The sequence below is a fragment of the Stegostoma tigrinum genome, chromosome 6 (genome assembly GCF_030684315.1).
Source record: "Stegostoma tigrinum isolate sSteTig4 chromosome 6, sSteTig4.hap1, whole genome shotgun sequence".
Classification (NCBI taxonomy): Eukaryota; Metazoa; Chordata; class Chondrichthyes; order Orectolobiformes; family Stegostomatidae; genus Stegostoma; species Stegostoma tigrinum.
Window position 1 is genome coordinate 106,555,571 of NC_081359.1, and position 25,029 is coordinate 106,580,599.

The following is a 25,029-nucleotide window of genomic DNA, read 5'->3' on the forward strand; positions in this document are numbered from 1 at the left end:
TGATCATCACTCCCAGAAACTCGACACTCTCAACCACTGTTGATGCAGACAGGGAGTGCCCTCCATCCTGCTTCTTGAAGCAAATGATTCTCTCCTTCACTCTGCTGACATTGATGGAGATTGTTATTTTTACACCATGCCCCCAAGGACTCAATCTCTTTCCTGTATTCTGTCTTGATGCTGTTTGAGATATGATCTACAACAGTGTCGTTGTCAGCGAACTGGTACATGGAGTTGGGGGTGGAATTTGGCTACACAGTTGAGAGTGTAGGAGTACAGTAGGCGGCTGAGTACACAGCCTTGTGGGGACCAATGTTGAGGATTATGATGGAGGAGGTGTTGTCACCTGTTCTTGCTAATTGTGGTCTCGGGTCAGGAAGTAAAAGATTCAGTTACAGACGGTGAGCTGAGACTTAGGTCTCAGAGCTTAGAGATGACTTATTTGGAATTATGGTTTTGAAGGCAGAACTGTAGTCAAAAAGTCGGAGATGACATAGGTATCCTTGCTATCCACGTGTTCCAGGGAGGAGCGTAGGGTCAGGAAGATGGCATCTGCTGTGGACCTGTTGCTCCAACAGGCAACTTGCAAAGCATCAAGGCAATTTGGTTGGCTGGAATTGATATGAGCCATGACTAGCCTCTGAGTACTTCATAATTACGGAGGTCAGAGCCACTAGGTGGTCGTCATTGAGACACGCTGAATGCTTTCCTTTGGCAATGGGATGATGGTGGTCTTTAGATCATAGTAAGGAGAAATTAAAGATGTCTACAAATAGTCCTGCCAGCAGGATGAGAGTGTACGGCTAGGGATTCTATCCAGAACAGTCACTTTCAGCTGATTCACTCTCAAGAAGGCCATTCTAACATGTGAGGCAGTGACTGTAGGTACAGGTGCATCGGAGGCTGTTTGGATAGATGATATTGTTTCACTGCCCTTTTGTTCAAAGCAAACATAGAATGCATTAAGCTCACTGGGTAGGGATGTACTGTTGCCTGCAATTCTGTTTGACTTCACTTTGCAGCCTATTATGTCATGTAAGCCTTGCCAGAAAACAACAGGTGTCTGTGTAGTTGGTCTGGGTCTTAAGCTTAGCTTGTTAATGTCTCTTGGCGTCTCTGATGGCTGTAAGAAGGTTACACCTGTACAGTCAGGGTTACCTGACTTTACTGAAGTCCATGTCCGAGGCCTACATGAGTGGATCTCCCAGTTCATCCACTGTTTCCAGTTAGGGAACATTCAGATTAATATTTTGACAAGCTTATTAATAAAGTCTATAACGGCTTCTCTCTATCACTCTAAGACTGTTAAATCATAGGGAACACCTTAATTGTATCACCTCTAATTATCTAAATTATTTATCTAAAATCTAGGTTAAGATTATTCAAATTTTTTTTTAAACGTCCTCAGGGTAACTTTTCTTCCCCAATATCTTGCTGATAAATATAGACTGCAGGACATCCAGGGTGACTATATCTTCCCTGAAGTCTATGCTTAGAACCGAGTGCATACATAAATGAAAAGTAACATAGACTTGCATTTTAAAAGTGCTTTTTGAGCTTCAAGTTTCCCAAGTATTTTATAGTTAATTTAGTACTTCTGGAGTTTACTCACTGTTGTAGTGGAGAAAATAGGGTAGAAAGTTGCATACAGTCTCACAAAGAGCAACGTAATACTGATGCTAGTTGAGGGAGAAATAGTATTGTGTTGGACTGGAGAGTCAGCCTAGATTTTGTGTTCATGTTTTGGCCCCGTGGCTGGAGGTGTGAAACCATGATGTTATGACTCAGTGAGGCACAGCTAACACATTGTTTCCTAGAGTAAACAGAGATTAACGAATTTGTGCTGTTTTCATAACGATTCCTTGCGCATAATTTATTTCCAAACCCTTGTTGGACAATACATACTTAAAGGTGGAATGGTGACATTTTATTTATTGTTTATTTATACTATGATGCTGTGCAAGCAATGTGGTGATTTTATATGAGGAAAAAAAATCTTGCCTAGAACACTCTATTAACAAGGTACCCCAACAATTGTGCATTACAGTGCTCAAATGACCACCCAGGTACAAGCCTAGGCAATGAGTTTAACCTACTTCACCAGGGTATGCAGAAGAGACAGAACTGTTGCAAACATGTAACACACACAATGGTTTTCAAAATGAATCGATGGTCCTCATCAGGAGCAAAGTCCTGGGTAATACTGAGTAGACTGAAAGATATCAATTACCGTAAGGTAGGTCAAAAACCAGGGATTGTATTGCTTTCCTGCTGTATACACCTCACTACCAAGGAATGCATTTACCAATATAGTTGTTTCTAGGGTGTGAAGGCTAGGTTTACTGCTGGTATTGTTCAAATGTCCCCGGCACCCTTTGCATGAGAAGTTAGTATAGAAATGGATTGGAGTTCATTTAACACATAGCAAGCTGTATATCCATAGATTTGTCCATGCTGATACAGTGAACATGGGCATCAGACTGATAAACACGCTAGCAATAATGTGGCAAGTGTCAGGAATACTAAGCTCAGCTCTAGGCATCATGAGTGGACTCAGAACTTTGAGCCTCCATTGAGTATATATCAGTATATATATTAAATTTCCAAGAACCCACAAATAAAGTGCTCATTCCACAACATTTGCATTGAAACAAAACTTATTAAGCAACTGTTGTGTTACACAGAATTAAAAATGTTAATGAGAAAATCTAGCAGCTGGCGAGTGTGAGATAATTCATAGTTTGCACAGAGAAAGCTATACATACGTCAGAATAACAAGAGCCTGATGGCCGTATCCAGTTCTCTCTAGACTTGACATTTGCGAGGGTGGTTACCAGGCTCCCATGTTTCCTTATAGAACCTAACTTAATGGATGTAAACATTGATGGCAATGGGGAGCATATGAAGTCAGCAGTTAAGCTCAGGTCAAACAATTACAAAATCTCCAGAACAATCCATTTATCCTCAGACAATGGCCTTTGAGATAGATGGAATTGGTGGTTACAAACCAGAGGTTCTGTTGGGGACCAAACGTTAACGTTTTGAGTTAGAGGAAATTTGTGCTCACCCTAATTTGTCATGCACAGAGTTAATCTTCAAGCAGAATTTGCAAGTTCTTCAAAGCAGGATGAACTTAGCACCATATTGTTCACATATTCATTTTCACAGCTGTGAGGGTTTTGACACATCCTTGAGCTAACATTAAGTTTTGGAAACAGTGGTGAACAGCTCCAAGCCATGTGTGATCTGCAAACAAAATATGTCAGCCCTTTGCTAAGCTCCCAGTGGAACCAATTTGCAAACTTGGCATCTCAAGAAAACTTAGAAGCAACCCTTCTTCAGAAAGCAGCAAACTGTTCATGCACTTTCCTCGGAGCATTACTTTAAGGAGGTTACTTTTTAAGGCTCACATACCCATCCTTTGATTTAAAAAATTCTGAACTGTATGTTGATATGAACTTTTTTTTGAGGGGCTGTTGATTCCCAATCTGAGTACTAGAATCTGCCTACTATGTAGAGGGAATAGTGGAAATCGCCTTCTTTGTCTGTCTACACTCTGGCATTGCATTCTTGGAACTGCATCCAGATGCAAGAACATCTGCAAATGAGAGACTGCACTTTAGCCTACATACTTCTGTTGCATGCTGAATTACTCCAGTTTGTAGACGGATAAAAGGAAGTCAACAAGTTTCTACAGATGGAAGGGGAAAGATAACTAAAAACAAAGAACTATCAACTCCCACGTATGAAGTGGATTTTAGTGATTTCTGAACACATTGCATGAAATTACCAATGATCCCACTTAGAAAAGGGGAACAAAAACAAAAGCCAAAGAAAAAATGTTTCATCAACTAAGAGCTTTCAGTCATATTTGTTTATTAGCAATAGACAATATCTGTGGGCTTTAGTCACCCTCTACATTGAAGGCTAAGTGCAAAGCTAATCCTCCAAAATATTTAAAATGCACTGCACAAACAGCTTAAATGATATTTAATACTGAAGTCCAAGAATAAAAGTTCCATCTGATATACAAAGTGTGTATGCAATTGAACAGGCTTAAGTTGCAGATTAACTATGTTCTAGAATATTGGCTCAAAACAATTCTGGGAATAATACAGCATCATAATGTCTCTGACAGGAAACAGATACATTGAGTCTCCCATTGCCTAAAACATTGCAGCTGTACTGGTTCACTGAACTAACAAAGGAGTTACAGGGTCCTGTGGTGGAGTGGAGTAAATGTGATTCTAAAGCTTGATGATTAAGCAGTTTAAAAAAATACCCAACACATTCAGTTAATTATACCATCACAAAATAAAAATTCTGCAGCAAAAGAAAGACCAATCAGCTACCTGTGTTGACACTCTGAAACAGCTTAAGTGATGCCACTTCCCTGCTTTTTTTCTCCACAGCCCTAAAATTTTGCTTCTTTAAGTATATTTTGCTTTATTAGTTATTATTTAATCTGCTTTCACTATCTTACCAGGAAATGCATTTCAGATCATCTAAACTTCATAAAAGAAATTTCATTACTCTTCTGGCTCTTTACGAATGATCTTAAACATGTGACAAACGACAACAGAAATTGCTGGAGAAACTCAGTAGGTCTGGCCGCATCTGTGCGAAGAAAGCAGAGTTAAAGTTGGGCCGGTGAACTTTCTTCTTCAGAACTCAGGCCTGCTGCAGTGCTCGATTGAGGCTCACTGCAAGCAAGCAGAATACCACCTCATTTTCCATTTTTTTTCTTGGACTCCCGACCTAACAAAATTACAATTCTTGGTCAAATGTTTATCAGACTAAAATCACTTATTTTAATTAAAAAACAAAAGTAAGTTCCAGGGCGGCAGACTTACCACTTTCTTCAAAGTGCGTGGTATTTTAAAAAAAGTGTGCATGTGATCAAATGGCATATCGCATGCGAGGGGGCAAAACCTCTGTTTAATTAGTGGTTTTTAAACAAGTAATAAAAGATGTATTTAACGTGCACCGAATGACAATTGATAGACATTAAACAACAGAAACTTTACACTTTACATTGTGAACATTCAAACAAAGAATGAGAAAGGGGACTACAAAAGTATTGTTTTCAAGAAGAGACCAAGATGTACAAAGCAAACAAATTCACCAAGTGGGGGAACCAAATTGTACAATTAAAAAGAAAAAGTATTTACATCGCTTCAGCACAGAAACACACTGTAGACACACCACGACACCCAGACTGATAGCAAGTGAATAATGAAAACTAAAAATGCTGGAAAACTTCAGCAGGTTTGATGGCCTATGTAAAGATCTGAAATGGTCAGCTGTTTTTCTCTCTGACTTCCAACATTTGCTGTGCTTTGGTCACATAGATCATAACTTTATAACCTAAGCTGGATCCATGCTCTAATTTAGAAGTGGGCTGCCTTGTATAGTTGAATAATTCTGTGTACAGCAACACATTATATCGGTGTCCTGTGCGCATGTTCTCTTGGCCATGAAAGAAAATTTCATTGCACACCCAGAGAAGTGAGAAGTTTCCTCAGTGCAACAGTCAATGATGTCTTTCAATCACATTAAAAAAAACTAACAAACTGGTCATTCATCTCACTGCTGTTTCTTGGGATCTCACTGCTGCAGTGGCTTGTACAGTATGTGTAAATGTTACACTACAGAACATTTACTTTGATTTCAAAGATTTTCAACTAGACATTTAAAATTCTTAAAAGATGATATTCAGCCTCTCACCACACCACCCCCTCCCACCAAATTCCCACGTCCCAGCAATGTATTTATTCATTTCACTAACTTGACATATGCGCCAGTTGTTTGCAAATAGAATTTGTGAATTCAACAAAGTAATCACTGTTCAGATTTCAGTTACCGCATCTCCAATGTGGTCTATCGCGCATACTATGGTTGCTTGATCCTCTGGTTATCCCCTGGCTCAAGCCCTAGTCACTGAGAATCACAAAATATCAATTGTTTTTAGCAGTTCTGAAAAAGTCACACTGAACTTAAAATGTTAACTCTAATTTCTTTCTCCACAAACCTGAGCTTCTCCAGCACGTGCATTTATTCAATTACTTTTAGTAACTGGAGAGAAAACTGGTTCTTCAAAATGGATGATAGCATACCACATCCACCCGAAGTCTACACAGTCTCAAATGTAGCAACTTCCAGTCATGTAATATTAATTATTTATTTCTGTAATTCATGCATCATTGTCCTGACAATATCCCAACTCTGGCATGAAATGTACGAGTATATGTATCTTGAAGACCTGTGCATCACAACTAATTATTTCTCTAGCCAAATTATTCCAGCACCACAATGACGGTAACTTCTACCCAACAATTTAGGAGGGGTGCCCACGTCATAGAGTCATATAGTTCTACAGCACAGAAATCGACCCTTCTGTCTAACTCATCCAAGCCGATCCGATATCCCAAATTAATCTAGTCCCAGTTGCTAGCATTTGGTCAATATCCGCCTAAACCCTTCCTATTCCAAATACCCGTCCAGATGTCAAAATATATGTTGTAATTGTACCCAGCCTCCACCACTTCCTCTAGCAGCTCATTCCATACATGCCCCACCCTCTGCATGAAAAAGTTGTTCTTTAGGTCCCTTACATCCCATTGCCCTTTCACCTCAAATCTATGCCCTCTAGTTTTGGACTTCTCCACCCTGGTAAAAAGATCTTGGCTATTGACTCAATCCCTATCCTTCATGATTTTATAAACCTCTATATGGTCACCCTTCAGCCTCTGACACTCCAGGGAAAATAGCCCCAGTTTATTCAGCCTACCCCTACAGCTCAAACCCTCTAAACCCGGCAACATCCTTGTAAATTGTTTTTGCACCCTTTCAAGTTTATCAACATCTTTTCTTTGGCGTGGAGGCCAGAACTACATACAGTATTCCAAAAATGGCATTACCAATGTCTTGTACAGCTGCAACATAACCTCTCAATTTCCACACTCAATGCACTGACCAATAAAGGTAAGTATACCAAACGCCTTCTTCACTACTCTGACTACCTGCCCACCTTCATGAAACTATGAACCCGCACTCCAAGGTCTCCTTGTTTGGCAACACTTCTGAGGACCTTTTCATTAAATGCCAAAACTCCTGCCCTGATTTGACTTACCAAAATGCCACACCTCACATTTATCTAAATTACATTTGATACGCCACTCATCAGCCCATCTGATCAAGATCCCTGTGTAATTTTAGATAACCTTCTTCACTGTCCGTACACCATCATGTTTGGTGTCATCTGCAAACTTACTCACCATTCCTTCTATATTTGGATCCAACTCATTTGTATAAATGACAAGGTGTCCCGCATCAATTTAACTTAACAAATTACCACACTATCAAAGTGCTGGAAAGTGGCATTAACTTTGTCATTGAACAATGCCTACTCACCGATAACATGACTGCAGATCTTCTCAGTTTTTGTTTCACAACTAGGTAGCTGCAGACTTAATCCTACCCTTTATCCAATCACATATGGAAGAAGTGAGTACCAAAGAAATGACATGAGCCTTAGACATGCATAAACCATTTAACAAGATTTGAATTCAAGGAGCCTGAGCAAACAGAGGGCAATAGGTGTTAAAATTCAAGTCTCTCACATCACTCCAAAGAAAGAGGTTGTCAGAGACCTGCAACACTACTCTCAGGGGTTACATAATTGAAAATGAGAAGTTCTCCTGTTGATTATCTACGATGGTTCACTCAGAACAGGTAATATTGCAATAACCATCAAGAATAAAGGAATTTATTTTATTGACCATCTTGCCATCTCTTTTCCTTTCATCAAGGGACTGCTACTGCCACTTGATGCAAACAAGAATGTAACATAGCAGTTAACCCAACACTACTTCAACAGTGCCTCTGTCACCTTAATTGCCAGGAGCAAGAATATTACAAATGATGAGGAGAGGTGAATCAGCCCTACTCTTTTCAACCCCTCCAGCTGGCCGCAACAGATGAAGTGTGTAGGCCCGAAACATCAGCTTTCCTGCTCCTAAGATACTGCTTGGCCTGCTGTGTTCATCCAGCTCCTCACCTCACTATCTCGCAACAAAGGCTTAATTTGTTTTATGTACAAGGCTTTGACTGTTTCCAGTTAAAATGTAGTTAACTGATTTTTATTGTAGATGCAAGGAGCCAATTAAAAGGGTTTCTAGAACTAAAGAAAGAGCAAGTTTATTATCAGCTCATTCCAAGCAAAATAATAAAATGTAACACTAAATATTGGGCATCTGTGATATCACATGGTCTTTATACACATATACAAAATTGATAAGGAGCTAGTATGAAAAGAAAAATAAAGAATATTGTTTCTTTGGCGTCCTTGAGACGTGAGGTTTTTACTTGAGATCATAGTTTTATAGTTTTGTGTCTTCAAGTAGCAGCAGTTCCCCAGCCTTTTGTTATGCATCCTTAGTTATTTTTCCCCTACCTCTGCCAAAAGCAGTTTCTTCATATACAAGATTTGCTTATGCACTTTCACGCTTAAATTCTTTGTGTCTCCGAGCTTGATAAACTACAAACAATGCTTCCGGCATCAACAGGTAAATATTATCATCAAGGTGTAAAACAAGCTAAATGAATTTATTGAACATTGTAAAGAACCTTTTATAATGCAGAAATCAAAGCCTTCCTATTTATAGTTAACTAGAATTAACTCCTACAAGATGCACTTTTCCAATAGAATGGGCACTGCTCAGCTACAGCTGCAAGCCCTCTGTAACTGAGCCTTAAAAATCCAAGCTTATTTCTCGCTTGTTGTTTTGAATTTTGTAGGCCTGGAGGTTTGTATGATGTAGAGGTGCCGGTGTTGGACTGGAGTTGACAACATCAGAAATCACATGACACCAAGTAAAGTCCAAAAGGTTTATTTGAAAGCTCAAGCTTTCGGAGTGCAGCCTCTTTGTCATGTGAAGTGAGAAAGAAGCACAGAGAACACAGAATTTAATAGTAAAAGATCAAAGGGTCACACAACTGATAAGGTTGTATTAAAACAAACCTAAGATGCTGTTACATCTTTAATCAGTTAGAAGATTTGAATTGATTAATACGTTTATATAAATTCCTGAATTTCTTTCGAATCACTGCCCTGAGAGAACTAAAAGGTTTTACCAACATAAAGAGGTGACATTTTAGGTCAGACAATGTATGTTAGGTGCGAGGCCTTGTTTCGAATCTGTTTGAGTTCTGGTGTAGTAATTTATAAAATGCCACATTGAATAACTGTCTACTGGTTGTGTTTTTTTTTAACATAGAACGTATCTGCAAATACAAATTCAACTCGTAGATTCACAAGTTGGTGTGTGCATGGCGGGGGAAGGAAGAGGGGGAGGAAGAGACTGTGAGAGCGAGAGACAGCATATGTGGAGATAGAGAATGTGTGCGCGTTTATGAGAGGGTACGTTTGGCTATCAGTCTCTGCTCAGGGATTCTGCATGGTTGTGTATTCCAAAATCCGCCTTGGAGGACATTTACTTGAAGATCCAAGGCTGAATGTCCTTGACCGCTGAAGTGTTCACCCACTGCGAGGGGGCATTCCTGTTGGTGATTGTTGAATGGTGTCTATTCGTCGTTTGTCGCAGTATCTGCATTGTTTCATCAATATACCATGCCTCGGGGCATCCTTGCCTGCAGCGTTATGAGACAGACAATGCTGGGCAAGTGACATGAATATCTGCCATGCACATGGTGGGTGGTGCTCCCACGTGAGACAGCAGTGTCCATGTCAAAGATCTGACATGTCTTGCACAGGCTGCCATGGCAGGGTTGTTATAGTGCTGTGGTCGATGTTTCCTTAAGCCTGGGGAGTTTGCTGCAAACAGTGGTCTGTTTAAGGTTTGGCGGTTGTTTGAAGGCAAGAAGTGGAGGTGTGGATATCTTGGGGACGTACTGATCATCATCTATAATTTGCTGAAGGCTACAAAAGAACATGGCATCGTTTCTCTGCTCCCAGGAAGTACTGGACTACAAAGGATACCCTATCCATCATATCCCGTCTTCTGAGATTTGCAGAGAGCACATAGTAAAGCCACCACACTACAGGATAATCCATAAAATCAGAACAGCAATGCAAGATATACAAATTTCACAGAGTTCTTTTATTCCAGATGTTTTTCCATGTATTCTTCTGATAGTTCCCACAGGTGGTTTCTCAGTCCCTACATTCTTATGACAAATTTTGAAAGAACATTGGGGAAAGGGAAAACTGAAGTCAGTGCTGCAATCCTGTACTTAAATAGGATTCTTTTGGACTTTGAAAGATGGCGAAGTTATACTCCAATAAATGTTAGCTACCAAATAAATAGCCATTCAAATAATAAGCAGAAAGATAACTTGTTACAGTTACAAAAGTGCATTCACAACAAAGTAAAATCAGCAGTTTAACAGTTTTTAAGTTTATCTAAATTCTAGTACATTATCACATCTATTATGGAATCGTTTGAGCAGTCAATATTCTGTACAAGATTCAGACAGAAGATTTGAAAGATGGTATGTTTATTTGAATGTTGCAGATAGAAGATTTGGCTTGCAAAGTCCAGGCTGATAAGTTCTTTGGAAACAATTTCCAGAGTCGAGCGGAGTTTAAACAACTGTTCTTGAACTGAAAAGCTTTTAGAAAATGCATGTTCGAACAACTCGAAGAGCAGATTTTGTTTCAAGCTTCAGGAGCTGGATTCCTCCCTGAAGCACCCATTCGGCACATCTATCAAACAACTGTCGCACCAATACATCAAGTTAAACTAGGACGTTACTGGTTATCTGAGAAGATAACTTTATTAACCCTCATTTTCCCATGTATTCCACAACAGAAATCAAAACCAAGGCAGTATTTTTTAGACAAAATGCCACTCTTTGTCATGATATGCAAATGGTTGGGAACATTGGTTCTGATTAAATGATCATATACCTGAAACTATAACTTTATATTTCTCTGCAGATTCTTTATTCATTCATGGGATGAGGGTGTCACCAGATATGCAGCATTTATTGCCCATCCCTAACTGTCCAGAGGGCAGTTAAGAGTCAACCATATTACTGTGGGTCTGGAGGCACACGTGGACCAGACCAGGTAAGGATGGCAGTTTCCTTCCCTGAAGGACAATAGTTGAACCAGTTGGGTTTTTCCAACAATTGACAATGGAGTCACAGTCATTAGATTCTTAATTCCAGATATTTGCTGAATTCAAATTCCACCATCTGCCGTGGCGAGATTTGCACCCGGGTCCCCAGAACATTATCTGGGTCTCTGGATTAACAGTCCAGCGATAATATCACTAGGCCATCATCTCCTTGACTACATGCGTCATTGCAGTATCTACAGAATTTTCTTCTCTGCATTATGGAAAGATGGATTTGTGCTGCTCCAAAAGCCTTATGGAATATAGCAAGGCATTCAACCAAAAGGAAATGCTTTAAAATCACTCAATCACTATCCCTCAACATTTCCTGTCTCATAGGAGATGGGGTGCAATATACATAGTTGAGTGAGAGAATTTGTTCCCACATAGTCTCACAGCTTCACCCCATCCATCATTTGAACTTTCACTGCCTCCAGAGATGTTGAGTTGTGATTTCAAGTGTTCAGTTCTACTCGCAAATTCACAACACTGAAGTATTCCATGTCTGCATGCCACAAGACTTGGCCAACATGAAGGTTTATCCTGAAACGCTCTACCTAACATTCTACAAGTATAAAGCTTTTGAGAAGATTTGTAGCTAAGGTTTTGGATGAGCGTAAACTCGCTCACCAAGCCAGTGTGTTTGGTTGCAGACATTTCATTACCCTGCTAGGTAACATTGTTAAGGTGCCTCTGGTGAAATGCTGGTGTACTGTCCCACTTGTTTTTAATATATCTTGGTTTGCTGGGGTGGTTAGCATCACTTCCAGTTCTATTTTTCAGTCATTTGTATATCAGATCCAGTGCAACGTGTTTGTTAATGGGAGCTCTGGTTGGAATACCATAAACAGAGCTGCATTAGGACATTATTCAAATGAGCCACAACACTGCAGCAATCTGGAAATGCGCAAAACAGAACAGGAGCGCTTATATGGAGTTTTTTTTTAAAAAAAGGAATAGATACCCAAAAAGCACAATCCACTATTGCTTCTCTGACAGACCAACCAGTCACCCTTTTGTACATCAGAGACATATCAGAGATGACCGCAAGAATACTCAGACCCCTAGGTATCAAGGTAGCCCACAAACCAACAACCACCCTGTGACAGTTACTGACCAACGTAAAGGATCCCATACTGACAACCAATAAAACTAAAGTAATACACAAAATACCATTCAAGAGTTGCGAGAAACATTACATAGGCCAAACTGGAAGAAAACTGACAACAAGGACACACCAACACCAACTGGCCACTAAGAGACACAACCAATTCTCGCTGATTTCAATACACACAGACAAAGGAGGCCACAATTTTGACCAGGACAACGTATCCATAATAGCACAAGCCAAACAGAGACATGCCAGGAAATTCCTGGAGGCCTAGTATTTCAACCGGAACGCCATCAACTAAGACATTGAACTGGACCTGATATACAAACCACTGAAAAACAAAACGGTAAGTGATGCTAACCACCCCAGAAAACCAAGGCATATAAATAACAAGTGGTACAGAACACCAATACTTCACTGGAGGCGATTGACGATGTTACCTAGCAGGGTGACAAAACATCTGTAATCAAACACACCAGGACAGTGAGCAAGTCTACAACCTCATTCAACAAGTATCTCAACCGCATGATCAGATTCGGTTCAAAGCGGCAGTTCACCACAAACCTATCAAAGGCGTTGCTTCGCCCACATGATGAACTATCTTTCATGAAACCTGACAGAATAGACTTTGTATTATCTCAAAGATGGTTTGGCAGAAAACCCACAGTATCTTACTAAAGTATCAGCTTAGATTCAAAAAAAATTTCAATTCAGAGATATTATTACACACATCTGGAGGAGATGGAGTCTGACGCACAGTCTCCTTCCTGGCCCACATGGACACCACCCTTGTACCACAACAGCCCGCTTAGATTCAATGCTTATCTTTGGAGTTGTACTTGTACCCTTTACGTTTGGCTCCATGTCAGATGCGAGAGTGTAACCACAAAACCAACATTATCAGGAACATCTGCAAACAAATGCAGCTTCAGTTTGAATTTGAATCTTTATTTAGCAGAATAACCAACATTTTCTGTTGGTTAATCAGGCATTTGGACAACCAACGTAATGTTCACAAATCCTCAAAAGGCTAGGATATTTACAACCTCGGTGAGCTACTGCTGGTTTACCCTGTGGAAAATAAAACCCGTTGCTTTTCTGAAGAAGGGTCCTGACCCGAAATGTTGGCTTTCCCGCTCCTCTGATGCTGACTGGCCTGCTGTGTTCATCCAGTTCTACACCTTGTTATCTCTGTTATTGGAAAAGCTTAAGACTGGGACATTAGTACAATAGGAGTTTAGCAGTCATGACACAAAGACAGGATTAGAAAGATTGGGCCGCGCAGAAAACAGCCACTTTGTCTAAGTCGTCCAGGCAAGCCTTTATTTTTCCACCAAGTTTCCCCTATCCTTCCTTGTTTAACCCCAGCATAACCTCCTATTCTATTTTCCCCATGTGAGTTTACTTATCTTCCCTTTAATGCATCAATGCCATTCAGCTGAACCATTCCTTTCACAGCAAGTCTACCTTCTCATGCCTCAAGAGTTTTTGACTTTATCGTGTATCATATTTATTTGTGACTATCTTATATTGATGCCTCTAGTTTACCACATGCTGTGTCTACTCTTATCAAAACCCTTCAAAATTTTCTTTTCTTTCAAAAGACCAGACTCACCTTATTGACCAGGAATGTAATCAGATCAACCAAGATCTTATTGAATAGCAGAACAGGCCCATCAGTGTCAAATGCTCATAATTTATTTGATCATAGGTATCCTTTCTCTACATGTATAATCTTGCGGTACTGAATTCATTTTTGCATTATCTCCGGTGTGTCTATTTCCTTTTGTTAAAAAAAGGCAGGTAGAGCGGTATACAGTACTCTAGGTTTCTTCTAACCAAAGTTTAATGCAAGTTGAACAGAACTTCATTGCCTTTCAAATCAACAATGTGACTAGCTCTCAACTGCACTCTGAAATGGCATAGCAAGCCACTCAGTTGTAAAAATTGCTACAAAGCCTCAAAAGAAATAAAACTGGACAGATTACCTGGCAGCGACGTAGGCACCATAAAAGACAATGGAGAAACAGTCCTGTTAACCCTGCAGAGTCCTCCTCACTAACATTTGGGGTCAGTGCCAAAATTGGGAGAGCTGTCTCACAGATTACTAAAGCAAATGCCTGACATTGTCTGCAAGGTATGATTCTGTGAGCATGACTATGTCCCAGACACCACTATCACCATTCTTAGATATGCCCTGTCCCACCAGGAAGACAGACCCAGCAAAGGTGGTGGCACAGTGGCATACAGTCGGGAGGGTGTTGCTCTGGGAGTCGTCAACATTGATTCCAGACCCCATTTAGTCTCATGGCTTCAGGTTAAACATGGGCTAGGAAACCCCCTGCTGATTATTACATTCCGTCCCCCCTCATCTGATCAATCAGTACTTCTCAATGCTGAGCAACACTTGAAGGAAGCACTGAGGATGGCAAGGGCACAAAATGTACACAAAATGGAGGATTTCAATACCACCACCAAGTGTGGCTTGGCAGTAGAACTACTGATCGAGCTGGTTGGGTCCTAAAGGACATAGCTGCTAGAGTGGATCTGCAGCAGGTGGTGAGGGAACCACATACGCTAATTCATCCTCACCAATCTGCCAGCTGCAGTTGCAATGACGGTATCGGTAAGAGTGACCAGCGCACAGTCTTTGTGAAGACGAAGTCCCACCTTCACGATGGAAGTTATTCTCAATGTGTTGTGTGGTACTATCACCATGCTAAATGGGACAGACTTCACACAGATCTAGCAACTCGAGACTGGGCATCCGTGAGGCGCTGTGGGCCATCAACAGCAGAAGAATTGTACACGAGCACAATCTGCCACCTCATGGCCTGGCATATCCCTCACCCAACCATTACCATCAAGCCAGGGCCTCAACCTTGGTTCAGTGGAGAGTGCAGGAGGGCATGCCAGGAGCATCAGGCATACCTGAAGATGAGGTAACAACTTGGTGAAGCCAAAACAGCAAAAGCAGCAAGTGATAGATAGAGCTAAGCAATCCCACAATCGATGGATCAGATCTAAGCTCTGCAGTCCTGCCACATCTAGTCGTGAATGGTGGTGGACGATTGAACAACTCACTGGAGGCGGCGGCTCCACAAATATCCCCATCCTCAATGATGAAGGAGCCCAGCACATCAGTGCAAAAGACAAGGCTGAAGCATTCGCAGGAAGATATCAGTCTTCAACCAATTTGATTCACTCCATGTGATATCAAGAAATGGTTGGAGACATAGGATAGTGTAAAGGCTACGGGCACTGACAATATTCTGGCAATAGCGCTGAAGGCTTCTACTTCAGAACCTACTGTACTCCTAGCCAAACCGTTCCAGTACAGCTACAACACTGGTATATACCCGACAATGTGGAAAATTGCCCAAGTATGTCATGTACACAGAAAGTAGGACAAATCTAACCTGGCCAATTACCGTCTCAATCATCAAAGTGACGGAAGATGTCATCAACAGTGTTATCAAGCAGTACTAGCTCAACAATAACTTACTCAGTTACGTCCTGTTTGGTTCCGACAGGGCTACTTGGTTCCTGACCTCATTACAAACATGGACAAAAGAGCTGAATTCCTGAGGTGAGGTAAGAGTGATAGCCCTTGATATCAAGGCTGCATTTAACTGAGTGAGACATCAAGAAGCTCTAGCAAAGCTGGAATCAATGGCTATCATGGGGCAAAATTTCCCATGGATTGAGTCATACCTAACACATAGGAAGACAGTCATGGTTGTTGGAGGTCAATCATCTCAGCTCCAAGACATCTCTGCAGGAGTTCTTCAGTGTAGTGTCCTCAGTCCAACCATCTTCAGCTGCTTTCATCAATGACCTTCCCTCCATCAAAAGGTCAGAAGTGGGGACGGGACGTTTGCTGATGATCGCACAACACTCAACACCATTTGCGACTCCTCAAATACTGAAGCAGTCCATATTCAAATGCAACAAGATCTGGACAATATTCAGGCTTGGGGTGACAAGTGTCAAGTGACATGCATGCCATACAAATAGTGGGCTATGACCATCACCAACAAGAGGCAATCTAAGCACCACCCCTTGGCATTCAATAGTGTTATCATCACCGAATTCCCCACTGTCAACATCCTTGGGGTTATCATTGACCAGAAACTCAACTGGATTCGCCACATAAACACGGTGGCTACAACAGGTCAGAAGCTAGGAATAGTATGGCAAGTAACTCACCTCCTGACTCCTTAAAGCCTGCCCACCATCTACAAGGGACAAGTCAGCAACGTGACAGTATACTTCACACTTATCTGTTGTTGGGGCTGCACTCATCCAATCAAGAAGCTTGGCACGATCCAGGATAAAGTAGCCCTCTTGGTTGGCACCACATCCACAAGCATCCACTCCCTCCACCACCTACACTCAGTCACAACAGAGGCACTGCAGGAATTCACCAAAGATCCTTAGTCAACACCTTCCAAACTCAGGACCACTTCCATGTAGAAGGACAAGGACAGCGGACTTTTGGGAACACCACCACCTCCAAGTTGCCCTCGAAGCCACTCACCATCCTAACTTGAAATATATCGCTGTTCCTTCACTGTCGCTGGGTCAGAATCCTGGAATTCCCTCCCTAATAGCACTGTGGGTCAACCCACAGCAGGCGGACTGCAGTGGTTCGAGAAGGCAACTCATCACCATCTTCTCAAGGGCAACTAGGAGATGGGCTAAGAAAATTGCTGGCCAACCAATGATGCCCACATCTCACAATTAATTAGAAAAAGGAAATTTTGTTCCCTTAGCAATAGTTTGGCAAGTTTTTTTTTATATAGCATCAATCTGCTCAATTAGTCTATTGTAAAACCTGCTTCCACAAGGTAGGGATTCCAAGTTTCTATAAATTGCCAAACTCCAAAAGATAAGTCATGCCTCTATATATTGAGCACTGTCTCCATGGAAATTTAGCAAATGCTCACTGGTATACTGGGCACTTAACCTCAATCAATGCTTTAGTTACATCCCTGCAAAGTAAGGAGCCTCAATAAAGTTTGTTGCATACAACATTATCAAGGTTGAAAGCAGTGAGAGAGAAGACAAGGTAATTCAGTTAGGGAAGTCAGATGAACTAACAGCAGGGATTACTGCACGAAATGATGATGTTACTGCCATTACAGAGATATGGTTCAAGGAGGGACAGGACTGGCGGCTTAACATTCCTGGATATTACCGTTTTGGAGGGGAAACAAAAGGGGTGGGCAAGTTGCACTGCTGATTAGGGATCACATCAGAGCTGTGTTGAGGGGGAACACATTGGCGCAATCTTGCATTGAGGCATTATGGGTGGAGCTCAGGAACAAGAAGGGTGAAATCACAATGTTAAGAGTTTTCTAAAGAACCCCCTACAGCCCATGAGAGATAGCGGAGCAGATATGTAGTCAGATACTGGAAAAGTGTGAAAAGAGCAAAGTAGTTGTGGTGGGTGACTTCAACTTTCCTCTTACTGACTGGGAATCCCTTAGAGCCAGGAGCTCAGATGGAGAGCAATTTGTTATTTGTGTCCAGGAGGGCTTCTTGAGGCAGTATGTTGACAATCCAACCAGAGAGGAGGCCATATTACACTTGGTCCTAGAGAATGAGCCAGGACAGCTGATTGATGTTTCAGAGATATTGGGAACTACAGATGCTGGAGAATCCGAGATAACAAAGTGTGGAGCTGGATGAACACAACAAGCCAAGCAGCATCTTAGGAGCACAAAAGCTGACGTTTCGGGCCTAGACCCTTCAGTAGGACAGTATTTTGGGCTTAGTGACCATAACTTCATAAGATTTCAAGTAGTCATGGAAATGGACACAAGTGGCCCTCGGGTGAAAGGTGCTTAATTGGGCAAGAGCCAATTACACTCAAATTAGACAGGAGCTGGAGAATGTGGATTGGAAGCAGTTATTTAAGGGCAAATCTATCTCTAACATGTGTGAGGCTTTTAAAGACCAAATGACTAAAGCGCGACCGATTGACTAATGCATGTACCTGCTAAACTGAAGGATAGGAATAGCAGGATTCAGGAACCACGAATGACAAGGGAAATTGTGAGGTTAGTCCAAAGAAAAAGGGATGCATACGACAAGTCTAGGCTCCTACAAACTAACGAAGCCCTGGAGGAGTACAAGGAAATTAGGAAGGAACTTAAATGCAAAATTAGTAAAGCAAAAAAAGGGGTCATGAAATGTCCATAGCAAACGGAGAGAATCTGAAGGGTGTTGCAGAGCCACAGGAAGTTGGTGGGATCCTGAATGAGGACTTTGTATTGGTTTTCACCAAGAGAAGGACGTGACTAATGTTGAGGTCAGGGATGAGTGTGAATATTTTACAGAATGTCAACATATTGAAAGAGGTGGTTTTGGGATTCCTAATTTGCATTACGATAGACAAGTCCTCAAGATCAGATAGGATCTACCACCCAGGTTACTCAGAGAGACAAGGGAGGAAATAGCTGGGGCATTAGCAGATATTTTCACATCCTCATTGGCCACAGGTGAAGTTCCAGAGGACTGGAAATTAGCGAATGTCGATCAGAGATAAGGGGAACTGCAGATGCTGGAGAATCCGAGATCACAAAGTTTAGAGCTGGATGAACACAGCAGGCCAAGCAGCATCTTAGGAGCACAAAAGCTGATGTTTCGGGCCTAGACCCTTCATCAGAAATGGGGGAGGGGGAAAGAGGGTTCTGAAATAAACGGAGAGAGGGGAAGGCGGATCGAAGATGGATAGAGGAGAAGATAGGTGGAGAGGAGACAGACAAATTAAAGAGGGGAATGTTGTTCCCTTGCTTAAGAAAAGATGAAGGAATAATCCATGAAACCATAGCCGGTGAGCTTGACATCTGTGGCAGGGAAGCTCTTGGAGAAGATAATGATGGACAAGATGTATGCACAGTTGGAGGAAAATAGACTAGTTAGTGACAGGCTGCATGGTTTTGTCTGGGGAAGGTCACGTCTCACCAACCTGACTGAATTTTTTGTCCACGTAACGAGGATAATTGATGAAGGTGGGACTGCGGATGTAGTTTATATGGACTTTAGTAAGGCATTTGATAAAGTCCCAGACAGCAGATTGGTACAAAAACCACAATGACAAGGTTTCAGGGTGGCCTGGCTAGATGGATAGAAAACTGGCTTGGTCCTAGAAGTCAGAGGATAGCGGTGGGAAGATGTTTTTCAGAATGGAGACCAGTAACTGATGGCGTTCCACAGTGGCCAGTCTTAGGTCCTTTGTTGTTTGTAGTACATATAAAATGACCTGGAGGAAAATGTGGGTGGTCTGATAAGCAAGTTTGCTGATGACATGAAGATTGGTGGAATTGCTGATAGTGCCAATGATTGTGAAAGTAAACAACAGAATATAGATAGATTGGCAACTTGGGGACAGAAGTGGAAGTTGGAGTTTAATCTAGACAAGTGCGAGGTCATACATTTTGGAGTATCAAATTTTGGTGTGAATTATATTGCAAATGGCAGAACCCTTAGGAACACTAACATTCAGATGGATCTGGGCATGTAGGTTCACAATTCCCTGAAAGTGGTACCACAGGTAGCAAATGTGATTAAGGCACGTGGCATGCGTTCCTTCATCGCCCAGGGCGTGAAGTACAACAGTTGGCAAAACATGTTGCAGCTATATAAAATCCTTATAAGGCTGCATTTGGAGTATTGTGTACAGTTCTGGTCACCACACTACCAGAAGGATGTAGAAGCTTTGGAGAGAGTACAAAGAAGGTTCACAAGGATGGTGCCTGGTCTCCAAGGCATTGACTATGAGGAAAGGTTATAAAGACTAGGACTGATTTCACTGGAAAGACGGCAGCTAAGAGAAGACCTGATAGAAGTCTACAAAATTATGACAGGCAAAGTTAGGGTGGATAGTCAGAGGCTTTTCCCCAGGGTTGAAGTTTCAGTTACAAGGAGGCATAGGTTCAAGGTGAGAGGAGGAAAGTTTAAGAGAGATGTGAGAGGGAAGCTTTTCATGCAGAGATTGGTAGCAGCCTGGAATGCACTACCAGAAGAGGTGGTGGAAGCGGGCACATTGAAGACATTTAAGAGGCACCTAGATGGGTACATGGATAGGGTAATAATAGAGGGATATGGATCGAAAAATGCGGGTTTGGTTTTAGATTAATTAGGGCATGACGGTCAGCACAGGCTTGGAAGACCGAAGGGCCTGTTCCTGTGCTGAACTTTTTCATTTGTTCATTTTGTAATAACGTATTGGCTTAAAAGTCTGAAAATTGCACACAGTGAAGGGAGGATAGGGTGAGGTGAGAAACTTTGAGAAAGAATACTTGGAGCACAGAGGAACAAAATAACTGTTAACAGCAGTGACAGCTTATTACTGAGAGACAGAAAACAGCTATAGGGTCTGAGTGGTGAAGTGAAACAAAAAAAAAAGACTCTGCTAAAGAGACAGCATAGGCAAAATGGACTGAATAGTCACCAGTTGTGGTGAATCATCCTGGAAAGAGAAAATGGAGAGCAATGGCAAGGATAATGATTAACTTTCTTTTCCCCCATGAGTTCATTGTTGGTCATTCTTGTTCAAGGCCCACATTTTCTGTAAATCCCCAATTGCCCTTGAGTTGAAATGTTTTGCTCAGCCATTTTGGTGGAGAGTTAACAGTCAACCACATTACTATGGGTCTGAAATCAGATATCAATCAGATGAATAAAGACCTTCCGAAAGGATATGAGGATAAGTGGCATTCTTGGTAAACTCCTGTGGCTTCACTATTTCAGTATGAAGTGTCATTTTTTACTGAGTAGCAATTATACTGAAATTAATTTTTGAACATTTTGCATTTCAGCTGATGACAGTCCTGTGGACAGCATAACAGCTCAGTGGTTAGCACTGCTACCTCAAAGTGCCAGGGGCCCAAGGTTTGATTCCAGCTTCAGGTGACCGACTGTGTGAAGTTTGCACATTCTCCCTGTGTCTGCATGGGTTTCCTCTGGGTGCTCAGGTTTCTTACCACAGTCCAAAGATGTGCTGGTTGAGTGTACTGGCCATGCTAAATTGCTCCACAGCATCCAGGGATGCGCAAGCCAGTTGAATTAGCCAGAGGAAATGCAGGGTTACAGGGATAGGTAGGAAGATAGGTCGAGGTGGATGCTTTTTGGTTGGTGGGGGGGGGGGGATCAGTATGGACTCGGTGGGCTGTATAGTCTGATTCCACACTGTAGGCTTTCTAACGATGCAACAGAAAATAAAATTCGCAGCAGAGAAGTACATTGATAAATATTACATAGGTGACATTAGAAAGTAATGCAACAACTGACAGTGTGAAGGTGGGCTGGTTTATACAATAAGAAAAGCAAACTACCAGGAATATGTTACTATCTTAATAGATGAAAGTTAATATCTGGTTCAGTTGCTGAGAAGTCCAAGAACAAGTCCAGCTGGTGGTCCATTTACCAAGAACAGACTTTAATTTCTTGCTGAGGTCAGGGTGCAACATATTTTTTCTTTTGAAACAGTGACTGAAAGAATTTCTCAAGATTGCATTTCTTACGAAACTGTCTTTCTAATTATGCATGAACTGATCACACATGTCAGACCATCAGAGCAACAGATTCCAGAATAATCTACATCCTTTTGCCTTCTAGAATAAATCACTCAGCAAAGTGTTTTTATTAAAAAATGAAAGCCAATCTCAACAGAATTTATTCTTTTCCTCTTCCTGAAGAATGAGAGCATTTATATGCATTGTGTTTCGGGGATCTCTGATTGAGCGCTTGGATGAGCACGTATACTTTTGTGTTACTAACAGAATATGTTGAATAATTATTGCATCTTTATTAAGCAAGTTTTATTTTGATGACAGATCAATGACTAGATTCCTGAAGGAACCTGATCGATGAATTGAGTTGTTAAAACCTGATATAGTTAAGACATTTGATTGGTCATTTTGGTGACAGGAAAAATAAACTTTTATTTTATATTACAACCTGTGGAGAAGTGCAACTCGAGTGACAGCATACTCCTCCAATCTTGGTCATTACAACACCCTATTTGTCCAAATGAGGAATGGTATTGTAGGCTTGTGCCCATCACTGGCTGTTGTCATCCATTTCACATACAGTTAGCAGACAGTGACAGCTTTCAACTTGCCAGTAAATACTGGATTGGAATCCAGGTGCCCAAGGTGAAAGTGGACAACCAACTGCGTTTGGTACTAATTTGGTGTTATTTTACAGATTCTTTCTGCAAAGAAACCAGACTACACAAGGAGTAGAAAGGTTTCCAAAAACAATAGAAATAAGAGCAGAGGACTGCTCCTCCATGTAATAAGATCATGGCACAGATTCAAGTCCACTTGTCCAACTAATCCCAATCTTGAATATACTCAACAAATAAACACTCACAGGTCACAGGGAAAGAGAAATACAAAAATTCTTAACACCGAGTAAAGAAATGTCTCATCTCCATTCTAAACAGTTGTTCCCTTATTCTAAATCAATGATCTACTGCTCTAAACTGTCCATGAGGGAAACAGCCTTTCAGCAGCTACCGTGTCATGTCCTCTAACGATTTCATATTTTGCAATGATTTAGTCTAATCTTTCCAAGTGCAAACTACATAACTGGTACTCCACCCAGACTTGCATTTCCTTTCAGTCAGTTGAAGAAAAGTGTTGCATATCACTTAGAATAATTAATTAGTTCCCATGCTCATGTATTTGTCCGCAGCAACAGTAAAGTGAATTTTGTACCACACCCAGTCTGTAGTTTTGTGGCAGGCAAAATAAGGATGTTACTATCACAAGAAGCAAAGTTAATTGCCTAATCGTCAATCAACGTGGCATTCAGCTTCACAAAACTATGTATTTAAAATTACACTCCCATTAAAAAAAACAGCCACATGGACGTGACAGAACTCAAGTTATCTTAAGTAATCTGCAGAAATTTTCTCATGTAACTGGCCTCACTACTTAATGCTGCATTGAGATTCAGGCGACACAGCAAATTATTCCTAAGTGATTTAATAACATGGGCTTCCCAAACGAAATTATTTTGCATCCAATCCTGAAGGTGCTGATTTTTGCCAGGTCCAAGTTGCCTACACACTTCATACAAAAGAAATGCAAATCATTACAGGATAACTCACAATATGTTTAGGAAACAAGTACTGGTCAGTGAGCACTGTAATGGACACATTACTTTGGACAGACAGGAAGGAAACAGGCAAGAATATATGAACATCAACTAGCAACAAAAAGACATGACCAGTGCTCACGCATCTCCATTTACATGGATAAGGAGAACCACTTGCTCGATTGGGACAACATCAGTATCCTAGGACAGGCCAAACAGAGACAAGCACGGGAATTTCTCGAGGCTTGGTTCTCCACCAAGAAGGCCATCAATAAACACATAGAATTAGACCCCATGTATACACCACTGAAGAAAAAATGGAAATGAGGTAACTAATTCCAATGGACCTCAGAGTTTAAATACCAGGTGGGAAAATACAACAGCACTTCATCGGAGGCTGCACCGATGATGTTACCCAGCCGGGTAAGGAAACATCTGTGAGCTAACAAGCCAGCTCGGTGAGCGAACCCAACATAATATCCACAACCTGAGCTACAAATCTACTCAAGAATCACAAATTTTTTTGTAAACCAACCTGTATCTAGGTACTCACCCATCCCTTCCTCCCACCTCAAGCCGTACATCCATTTCCTACCTACTAACCTCATCCCACCTCCTTGACCTGTCCGTCTTCCCTGGACTGACCTATCCCCTCCCTACCTCCCCACCTATACTCTCCTCTCCACCTATCTTCTTTTCTCTCCATCTTTGGTCCGCCTCCCCCTCTCTCCCTATTTATTCCAGAACCCTCTCCCCATCCCCCTCTCTGATGAAGGGTCTAGGCCCAAAACGTCAGCTTTTGTGCTCCTGAGATGCTGCTTGGCCTGCTGTGTTCATCCAGCTTCACACTTTATTATCCTGTATCTAGGTAGCAGGCTAAATCACATACATACAAGGAGCAAGAGGTAACCATGGTGGTCTCAAGCCATTATTAAGATTATAATTGACCTGACTGTAACCTCAAATCCACATTCCTCCCTACTCATTAACTTTTCATTCTCTTGCTCAACAAGAATCTATCCATCTCTGCCTCAGAAATATTCAAGCACTTTGATTTCAATACATTTTGTGGAAGAGTTCCAACGATTTACAACCCACTCGAGAAAAACTGTTTGCCTCAACTCTTTTTTAAATGGCTGACCCCCTCATTTTTAAACAGTAATACCTAGTTCTAGATTCTTTCACAAGAGGAAGCAAGGTCTCCATATCCACCCCTGTCAAGACCTCTCGGAACTTTGAATGTTTCAATCAAGGCACTTGCTACTCTAAATTCCAGCAAATACAAGATCCTGCCTAGCCTTTCCTCACAACACAACCTACCCATTCCAGGTATTAGACTGGTAAATCATTGCTGAACTGCTTCTAATGGATTTGTATCTCTCACATACGGAAACCAACACCAGTGAGATGTGGTTTCACTGCTGCCGTATACAAGGGAAGCAAAGCCTTCCTACTTTTGCATTTAATTCTCCTCTCAATAATTTGTAACATTCTATTAGATTTCCTCATTATTTCCTTTACCTGTATAATAACTTTTGTGATGTATGTACTGATTTACACACCTCTGACAGATCCCTCTGCATTCAGAGATATGTAAACTCTGGCCTTTTAGGTAATACGCTTTATTTTTATTCTTCCTGCCAAAACATGCAATTTCACATT

The 25,029-nt window shown here is 41.4% G+C and overlaps 1 protein-coding gene across 2 annotated transcripts in view; it reads right to left on the reverse strand.

The window, feature by feature from the left end:
• acer3 (alkaline ceramidase 3) overlaps nt 1–25,029 on the reverse strand; it is a 188,718-nt gene that overhangs the window by 87,031 nt on the left and 76,658 nt on the right. The window lies entirely within an intron of this gene.